Source organism: Mangifera indica, chromosome 7 (assembly GCF_011075055.1).
Source record: "Mangifera indica cultivar Alphonso chromosome 7, CATAS_Mindica_2.1, whole genome shotgun sequence".
NCBI lineage: Eukaryota > Viridiplantae > Streptophyta > Magnoliopsida > Sapindales > Anacardiaceae > Mangifera > Mangifera indica.
This window is the reverse complement of record NC_058143.1, coordinates 3,819,859-3,830,954: the sequence shown is the minus strand read 5'-3', so window position 1 is coordinate 3,830,954 and position 11,096 is coordinate 3,819,859. Positions and strand designations below refer to the sequence as shown.

Below are 11,096 nucleotides of genomic sequence, written 5' to 3'. Positions count from 1 at the left end.
TTCACTTGTGTATATATATTTTCTCCTTGAAATAGAACTTGTTTATGTTTTGGGGTTTGAATTTGAATACTTTTTTCTATTAATTCGCACTCAAATGTGGGAAAAATTCAGTTGTTTTCTGTCAAAATTCTTATGATATTGTTCTGGGGGTTTCTAGACCCTGAGCCTGAGGTTTATTCAAAAATATTAAAAAGTAATTATTGTTAGTGTTTACATAATAATACGAGAATTAACATTGATTATAAATGTTAATATGTTATTATATGATTGAGAAATTTTAATTTAGAGATAAAATAATAATAGCACATATAATGATAGTTTGTATATTTATTTATAACCATTAGGGCAGTCTCTGACGCTTGAAGAATAGCATTGAAGAAAAATTGTGGCTCATGTTGTAATTAGGACATGAAATTGTAAGTACTAGTAATTCCTGCTACTTTTATCCATAACAGATATATTATGATCATGGCATCATCTAAATCCACAGGTGCATCGTATGCAGCCTGCATTTTTCAAATCAATAAAATGATATATACCTAATTTTGAATACTTAATTAGAGATCTAGATAATATATCATCATATGATTAGATAATTTGATTATTCTGAGACCGCATCATTGTATCCAAATTCCAGCATTCAACACTCTTTCCTTTGGAATGCCTTATTCAATTATCATTTCAAAATCAAATGCTGGAAAGTGGGATGTCACCAATAGAGGCTAAAGAATGAAGAAGAAGGCTGACGAACGAAGAAGACTGAAGAATGAAAGAGCAAGGAAGAAACACATTGGAGAATATGAGCTAAAGATGATTATCTTTTATTAGGGTAGATTTAAAAATCAATTTCTTATTTCTTCCACCGGTCACAAGAAATCCACTGTAGTGGATGGCTTGAAAAATGAAGCCATCAGAAATTCATTGAACTTTATAAATCTAGAAATAAAAAGGCAAGGATGGAGTTAGGTTTATGCAGGTTTGTCAATCAAGCCTATTGAACTAGCTCTTATTTATTTAAGCTCAGATTTAAAAAAAAAATAAATAAATTGAATCAGACTTCAAATCTATTTCGGGCTTGGCTTGGCTTGGCTTGCCAATATCCCAATTACACGGCTAAGTCTTAATAGGCAACTTAAAATTTAGACTTAAAATATGAACTTTAATTTTCATTGAAAAATATTTTATCTTTTCTATAATTAAAAGACTAAAATCTTATATCAAATAATTACATTTTTATTAAAAATACTAAGATTGGGAATTTTTTATTTATACATATATGAATTAAATTTTGTTAACAAGAATATTTTCTTATGTATCAGTGAATTAACATATTAAATGCGATTATGTAGATGAATTATCATCAACGTGTACAAATTAATTCATTTCATATATCGAAAATGATCTTATTGCACATTACTTAATGGGCATATTTTTTCATTAGAGAATATTATACGTATCTATTTTAGATACATAAAAAAATATACAGTTATATGTGTCATCATATAATTGGATGTTATTTTATCTTTTATTTAAAATCTTTTAATTATACGATTACACATATTAAATATGTATATATTTGTGTACTTAAAATTAATACGTATATTTTATTATTCCCGATTATTAAATCAATGTGATAAAAAATTGGGGAAAAAAGGTTGGGTTTCATAATGATATATAGTTTTCAATTATGTTACAATAGAAATATAATGAATGAAAAAAATATGGAAGACTCATAAAACATTAATTTTATGGGAGATAGATTAAAGTTAGATGTGATGAATATATATTTATTTATTGAGTCATATATCATTATAATTAGTTGATCAGTACCGTAAAAAGTTTGATGTTTCACATCATAAATATATTTGGTACAACATTTTTTAATTATGTTCTTCACTATAAATATTAAAAGTTATGTCAATTTTATACTTCAAGATTTATGATTGTGGGGTTGATCGTCTTGGCTGTGAATTCCTCAATATTTATGAGCAACAACTTGAATTTTCCTTTCCCTTTTTGGGTTCTTTAATTGATTTTTTTTTTTTACATTTAATTCTTAGAGAAATTATAAAAAATATATATATATTTAAATATAAAAGTCACCATATCAAATTACAAGTAGTTATTAGATAATGATTTTTAGAGGCAACTTTTGAATTTATTACTCAACAAAAATGACTTAATTTGATTTAAAAAATCTTATATAAAAACATAAAAACCTATATAATTGAAAACAATAAAACTATGAGTATCTATTTTAAATACATAAATAGATATATATTTAATACGTGTACTTATATAATTGAGTGATTTTGTATCACAAAAAAAAAGATTTTAACAAAGAAAAAAATGTTTCTATTCTTATCGTAAATACTTTTAACGGGCGAAGTTATAACAACAAGTGATGACAAAATTTTTTTCCAATATTGAAGCCTTTTAACGACAAAAATAAAGTTTTAACGCCATTTTTTTTATTAAAGTTATAAATTTATTTGGCTTTAACAAGAGTATAAATAACTACTCACTGAAATCATAAAAAAAATATTATATAATAACCGAATATTATCTACTAGGTATTTCTTCTCTCACTAATGCTAGTTTTTTTTTTAATGAATTAAAAAGAAAATAACATTTAATTATATGATAACACACATTAGTATATACTTATTTATATATTCAAAATAGATATATATAATATTACACTTACCGAAAATTTACCTCTTGCTTTTCTAACTTTCATTTTCTTACAAACCCAACGCCAAAAAATTAGATAAATACCAGGCTTTCATATTTCAAACGTAAATTGATTTTTGTCATGATACTTTGTGGAACATATAATTGAATAGAGTTGGACATCAAAAGAGTTGAGTTGGAGCCAAGGATTGGGCTTATTTACATGGAATAAGTCGAGTTTTAAACCAATTTAAATATATAAATTCAAATGACCTCTTATCAAAAATATACAAATTTAAATTACCTCAAATTTAAATCAAAAAAATTTATATATGCATAATTGTTTGATATGCTCGTAAATGTTTTGATTCAAAATTTTGATGTTCATATCATTTTTACATTATTCTATAGGGATTGATTGCCTCCATTTTTATATTACCTTGTCGAAAGCAAATATCATTTTGATTTCTGCATCTTCCAGATTAAGTGTGGATTTGAGTCTTGCCACACTGAATTTAAATAAGATGAATTTTAGCTGAAACTCCAATTTGGGTTAAGTTTGAGAGCTTCTTGTTAACTTTTCACTAGAACTCTTTTTCATTGCAATTCTTTTTTTTTTTTTTTATCTAACTATTCTTCTTTTCTTTTTATGATAGTTAGATCATTTTTTCCATTGTTATTGTTTATCGAATCGATTTGAATTTGTTATTTTATATTCAAACTAAATTTAAATTGATCTTTGTTCAAACTCGGTTAAGTTCGAATATATCTTAAAATTAGGAGATTCAGACATTATTTCTTTTATCCTTACGCAACTTTATAATATAATTAACTTAAGCTTGTAGTTAATTTAATTCTTCTATTCACACTCACTTTAGCTTAATTAATTAGTGCCGGCTGCTCAAATAATTACCATAATTATTAATAGTTAGCTTCTTAATCTCAAAGTGCTTTTGACATTATCAATTATATGTTACGTATCCAACTTGTACTTTAAAAAATAATTAGTTATACTATTTACTATTAATTAGTGGAAAATGTTTAAATGAATCTATATATAAGTTTTTCTTGGTAATTAATCCACTACCAAAAAAAAAAGTAATAGCGAGAGAAAAATAAATATTCTATAATTATAAGTATTATTTTTATGATTTTAATGACTAATTATTTATACTATTATTAAAAATAAGTAAATTTATAATTTTAATAAGAGAAAAAATAATTATTAAAATCCTATTTTATATTGTTATAAAGTTTTAATGATAAGAAAAATCTTATCATTATGAATCGTTATAATTTTTCATATTGAAAGTATTTTCGTTATTAATATCTTTTAACGAAGGAAGATTTAACGACAGTAGTTTCTCTATAGTTAAAACTTTTTAATGATAAAAAATATACTTTTAACAATCAATTTTTATTATTAAAATCATAATTTATTTAATTTTAATAAAAGTATAAATAATTTAATTAAATCATAAAATAATAATCATAACAATTAAATTTTACCTACTCGTTATTTTTCTTTCATTATTATTATTATTTGTGGTGATCTATATATAAGTTGAATGCTACATAATAAGTTTTCCTTCTTAGATGAGGAAAAACTAAATGATATATAGAAGGAGAAAAACTGGGTAACTGAGTACTTGAAAGTTTTCGACAAAAGTGGACATGTTAATAAATTTATTCTTGCATTATATAGAAAAAGTTTGTAATATGATATTTAATTAGAGTAAAATGTGATTTAATATTATATAGGGAATCGTATTATAAGATATTGTGTATTACTAAATACAACTTTACATGAAAGGTGTCCAGAATCTAGAAAGATGTCACATTCATACATATTTTACGTGTGGAAATTAAACTATTCCAAAGAGATAAGAGTTTGATGAAAGCCTACAAAAGTCTTTAAGCTAATGGAGTATTCTTTTATATTCTCCTAATATTAATTTTTAATTTATCGTGAGAGCCATGTATGATTCAGTTTGGTGTAGCTTAAAAACTTTTTCAAACTAAATTAAAAAAATTATTTGAAAAAATTTATGGTTTGAAAAAATTTTAAAAGAAATCAAATTAAACTAAAAAAATATGATTTAGTTCGATTTTAATATATTAAAAATAATTTACTTCCAGATATTGTTTTGTTTAAAAGTCTATCTCATTCTATCTAAATTTATTCTTCGAACACCAATCTATTTCATTCTATTTAGACTAATGAAAGTAAAATAAAATAAAGCCAAAGGACTATTTCCCACCCAAGTTTTAATATGTTCTCAAAGTCATATCTATAAAGCTTGAAAAATGCAAAGTCCCCCTTATAGCCAAATTGTCGTTAGAATTTTTCATTAGAGGTAGAGTTATTTTACTAATAATATTAAAAAAAATAAAATTCATTACATTTCCTTTCTAAGTTTTAAAAACTAACATTTCACTCATACTTAAAGTTTTCTAACTTTGAAAAGTCATATTTTCCTCTGAAACCTTAGAGTTTTTCTCTTCTTTCCTCTGACCACCATCTTCTATGCCAATGACCTCCCTTCTCTATCTTAAACTGTTGGCAAACTCATGAAAAGTAATCTGAAACAGATCTCTTCGTCTGAGATGAAGAGATTCGAATGAAAAGATATGAAATCTCTCTGTTAAAGATGAAGAGATTTTAGATATCTTCGCTACTCTAAATTGCTTCATGTGTGTTGATTAATAGTTTAGGGTAGAAAAGGGAGCTCGTCGACATTGAAGATGGTGGTCAGAGAGAAGAAGAAAAACCCTAAGGTTTGGGGGGGAGAGAATGTAACTTTTCAAAATTAGAAAACTTTAGATAGAGATGAAATGTTTGTTTTTAAAACTTAGGAAAGAAATGTACTAAATTTTACATTTTTTTAAATATTATTAGTAAAATAACAATTTTATCTTTACTTTAATAAAAGATTTTAACCTTAATTAACTTATAGATAAAACTTTCAATTTTTCAAATTTCGTAGATATGAGTTTAAAAATATATTAAAACTTGGATAAAAAATAGTGATTTGACCTTAAATAAAATTACTTGTTTGGACCTATTTTTAATTTTATTTGTTATTCAAAATATATATAAAATTTAAGATGGCCCCAACTTTCAACCATTGGATTTCGTAAATTTGGTTACAGAATCTTTCATTGGAAACTTAAAGTCAATTAATCAATCAAAGGGTCAACTAATTTTTGCATAATTAGATTCGTTTTGACTCTTCTTGTTAGCTTTAGTCAATTTCATGAAACGTGTCTATGCCGCGTTCATTTAAAAATCAAGAAAGACAAAGAGAGACTTATCCTTTAATTTATTTAATAATATATATTTTTTATACTAGTATAATTTTATTTCTCTATTATCTTTCATTAAAAGCTATTAAGTTAACTTTGAGTTCTCTTAAATTAATTTTAAGTTTGGTTCTCATGTGTCCAATATTACTTTTATTCTATTTTAATGTGGAAATGTTATGTGTAGAAATTAAATCAACAATCTGATTTAGTAAAACTCTTTTATCTTTGTCAAGTTTGGATTAAAACAAAGATATCTTGATCAATTTTGTTTGGTGTTTGATTCATTCGAGTTAAAACTTTAACTTGATAATTTGATTTGAGTTTAGTTTGAATATTCTTTCAATGATATTTTTTATTCTATCAGTGATATTACTTATCTATTTATTATATTATTTAGTTATCGATGATACTATTGATTCCACTGATAATTATAAGATGACATCTCTGATTAGTTCAAATGAGTTAAAACTAACTACTATGTATTCAATTTAAATTTAAGCTAGTCCATGTTCAATCTTGATTTGACTCATTTTCAACCCTAATCTCTATATAATATATTAAAATTTATTCAAAATTTACTGACTTATTATACAAGTTCACCTATTTTCTTACGCCCACGTCAACTTTTATTAATATTATTCATTTAAAGTATATTAAATAAGGAATTATTTTTTTCAAGTAAGAAAATATATTAAAAAAATCTGGAAGGAATTAATTAATATAAAGGAGGGGATTGTGACGATATTTCTTAAAAATATAATGCAAAGTCCTCTAAATGGGTCCTCCACTGAAATTATTTATAATTTAGAGTTATATAATAGATGAATGCATGATTCACGAATGGTTATTGTCACTGCTTTAATGGTGTTCTAGAGTAAAGAGTAAAGATGGTCTTGTATTGACTTTAGGTTTCGACTATTTTATCAATTTCAAGTTTCCAAAGGTATCAGAAATGGTACATGTTCCCCCATCCAATTCTTTTATCTTTTTCTTCGATGATCTAATAAATTCAAAAGCCTGATCAACATTTTTTTTAAATTTATTAAAGCTAGTTTCAGTCGGTTGCATGTGCATGGGCATCTGTCAACACGTGGTCCTGTCTAAGGCAGGGCCACGAAATTGCCCTGGCAGTTGTGGTTAAGGCTTTTTTGAGTAGGAAATTGCCCTGTCAGTTGCAGTTAAGGCTTCTTTTAATTAGACTTATTCAAGTTTGAAAATGAATTCAGTTTGAATGAGTTCAAAATGAGTTCGGTTTAAGTAAATTTGAATTACAGTTTGAGTCTATGAGTTAAATATTTTTAAGTTTAAACCTAAACTTTAAGATTGTTTGGTTTGCTAAACTTGCAAGTTCAAAAATTTTTGATACGGATAAACAAAAAAAATATCTTTTTAACTAGTGTTGTTTTAGTCATTTACTCAACTATAATATCAATTCGAGTTGAACTTAAACTTGACTTTTCTTATGAGAGTTGAACTTGAACAACTTTAAGATGAGTTCAAGTTTGAATTGATCTCAAACTTAGATAATTTGAATTAGATTCGCTTTAAATCTATTCCTATTTTAGAGTAAGGTCAAGAAATTGGGTTTGGGGTGAAGTGTAATGTTTAATAATAGCTAAAAGACAAAATTCATTGCCATACATGATCATTCTTTAGCGAAAACATTCTAATAATAGCTACGTTAAATTCATATTTAATATTATAATAGTTTTTCAATCTGGATGCCCTAAAATAAGGATTTCTAATTTCCTATATCAGGAATTCGTGTCGGTATTTTGAAAAATAAGGATTTTCATACTTCAGAATTTCTCAATTTCTGTAGATTTTGAAACATCAAGACCATTTCTTCTTTCTATGCGTGATAGAGAAGGAAAGAAGTTAACTTTTTGACTTCAGAGGCCTCCGAGGCAGCTGGAATTTTCAGCCTTACATACACGTATATATTTTCTTGTATTTACACCTATTAATGATTTGTCTATCTGCAAAATAATCTGTGTGGCCGAAGATTACTATTTTTTTTCTAACTTTATCGTTGACCCTTAGCTCTCTCTGTTTGCCTATTACCTCCACCACTTGTCCATCATCTAGAATTATTTTCTTGATTTATTCCAACTTGGGTTTTGAAAAAGTGAAACAGAAAAAAGTAGGAAGAAACATTGAAGAATCAATGACAAACATATCATCATATTAATGTAAGTTAATGTAGAATTAGAGTGCCTCAGGTACCTCTTTTAATCTTCAAAATAGTTTTGTTATAAAGTAGAAATTTAATGAGAATATAAAAAAATAAATGCTATTTTCTAAAATAAAGATGGGAAAAAAATTAAGTTACACATTTATAAGATTAACTTCTCATTATTAGACACTATAGGCAAATTTTCATACATGGATTAGTGATAATACAACTTTAATACCAATACGATCAAATTATTAGTATGTGTAAAAAATTTCATAAATTTTCTTTTTATTAAAGAGATATAGCCAATACGTTCATTTTAATTATAGGTACATCAATTTTTTTTTTTAAATAATAAAAATTTCAAATTTCCACCAATTTATTAAAGTATATTGCAATAACTTAATTATCAGATTTGGCCTATAGTTTGTCTCCTCACGATATAGGATTAGACTCTTATGGCCATTTTCATATGATTAAAATAATATGCATCATATCAAATTGTTTAAATTTATTCGTATAAATTGAGATGATAATTTGTGATTGAGTAATACGATTTACTTTTTTTTTAACTTTAGAATCACCTAAAGAGATATTACCATATTAAATTATTTGAATAGTTATATATAATTTATTTATGTATATAATATTACTTTTTGTTTATATATAATTTATTTATATATAATTGTCTCCCAATGATGACAAGATTCAATACGAGCTCTAGTTTTATAGTCTATAAGACAATTTATTTTTTTGTTTACAATTAACATTAGTTATTAACGGAAAATGTTAAGAGACTACTATGCTAATGAATATATCTTCTAAATTCTGAATTACAAAAGCAATTTTTTCTTTTTTTTGTTCTCTATAATTCTCTTTCTAAGTCTCTATGATTCTCATTAACGCTTAATAATGAAGATGATGAGATCTAAATGTAATTAATTAGTTAGTTAGGGGCAAAGTTTGAGAAGATGTATATCAAGTTAAACACTATTGGCACCTTTTAAATGCTCACACTGTTGTGGTAGGGCTATCATAAGCTGAAAAGAAAGTTAAATTATAATTATTTTAATGCATCTTTTAAACGAGAAATTTACCAGAAATTTCTGAGTAACAAGACATAATCATCATCAATTTGTTGACTTTTGCGCAAGTGTACACAAACCGCCTTCTTCCAATTATTTGTCCTAGTCAGCCCTAGATCTGTCCATTGTTAAAAGGATAATTCTTGGGGCTCATTTTTCTTATGAGTTAGATTTAGAAAAATCAGATTGTTTTTGTAGAGAAATTAATGACGATGATGCCAACTGGGTTCAGGTTTAATCCCACCGATGAAGAACTCATTCAAATCCTTGAGAGGAAAGTTTATGGCCAAGAAATGCCCCTCCATGGCCATTTCATGTTGAAAGAAACGTCTATGAGTTTGATCCTCAAGATCTTGAATGTCCGTTTAGCTCTCTGATTTTCTCCGTCTTTATAATTTCACTTCTTTCTCTCTTCATATCACTTTGTTATGAGCTTATTTTTTCGATTTTTATGTTGGCAGGGGAGCATAATATGGCTGTGCCTAACAACGAGAGATATTGCTATTGTATAAAGGAGAATGATTCTCGAGAAGTCTCAGGACGAGGATGGTGGAGAGCCACTGGACATGTGAAGACGATTTATGCAAACGAACATGTGGTGGGATTCAAGAGGCCATTAACGTTTCACAGATTCACTGGCAATGACAAGAAGCGCAAACAGCCATCAAGACTAACTGGATTATGCACGAATATAATCTAGAATCCAACACAACTGTATGTTTTTCATTTCATTTTTTTGTTTTATAAAATTTCCTATTCGTTCTTCTGTAAATTAATTATGCTGAAATTGATTAGCTAAATTGACAGTAAGATTTGTACTATTGCACTTGCCACCTACTTTCCTTCATCCATAAATCACAACATGGAGTTTCAGGGAAAACGTGTTACTGTGATCAATGTGGTGATCTTGTTGTAGAGAGAAGCTCATTGCACAAAAATAAGTTGCTCATGATTAACGTTATATTTCAGAAACTCTACCTTTTAAGCTCATTTAGAGTGTCTTTCTAGTAGTTTATGTTTGATGTTTTACAGGATTGGAGGCTTTGTAAAATCAAATACAAGGGAAAACTAAGTGCGCAGGAGGAGATGGAGAATTGCAGAAAAGGAGCGACGCCAGGTAATAAAGATGTTGAAGCCAGCAGTTCGATAATTGGTGAGCAACTGCAGCAGCCACAGCAGTTGCAGCTAGAAAATAGCTTATGTGAGCCTTGTTTTGAAGCCATAAGTCCAATGGAGATGCAAGAGCAATCTGATCACCTGCTGCAGCTAGACAATGTGTGTGAGCTTTATTTTACACAAAACATGCTACTGGAAGTGATTGATGAGAAGCTACACCAATCAAAAGCTTCATGTGACCCTTATTTCTTTGATGGTCAGATTGAGCAACCTGCAGATTCATCGGAGCAGCTGTTTCTCAGTCTTTGGTCGTGGCAGAATTAGCTAAAGCTTTGAATGGACAGTTTTCTGTTTGGATTTATTAACATTGTGCTTTTCTTTTAACTTTGTTTTGAATGAATGAATGTTAGTATATGAAAGTTCTCAGGTGCGGACATCCTATTTTTTTTTTTTTTTTTTCATTTAGCCAATGGTGGTTGATATAATCAGATTTAAAAAGTTAGGATATCCGCAAGAGAGAAAACTATCTATGTATTTTCGTTTAAACAATGGACTTACTGTTTGAATGTGCATCGATATATGTATTGGATTCTGCCAATATTTGTTATGAATTTATTTAGACAAGCAATAATAGGTATATCAAATTTTAAATACCTAATTTAAAACTTAAGTAATGTATTATATAATGAAACATTATTTATATATTCAATTAAACATTTAATATTGGGTATATATATTTT

At 26.8% G+C, this 11,096-nt stretch overlaps 1 pseudogene; it reads left to right on the top strand.

Annotated features, from left to right (window-relative positions):
* Positions 1 to 9,302: 9,302 nt before the first annotated feature.
* LOC123220568 lies at positions 9,303 to 10,954 on the top strand (annotated as a pseudogene).
* Positions 10,955 to 11,096: the final 142 nt, after the last annotated feature.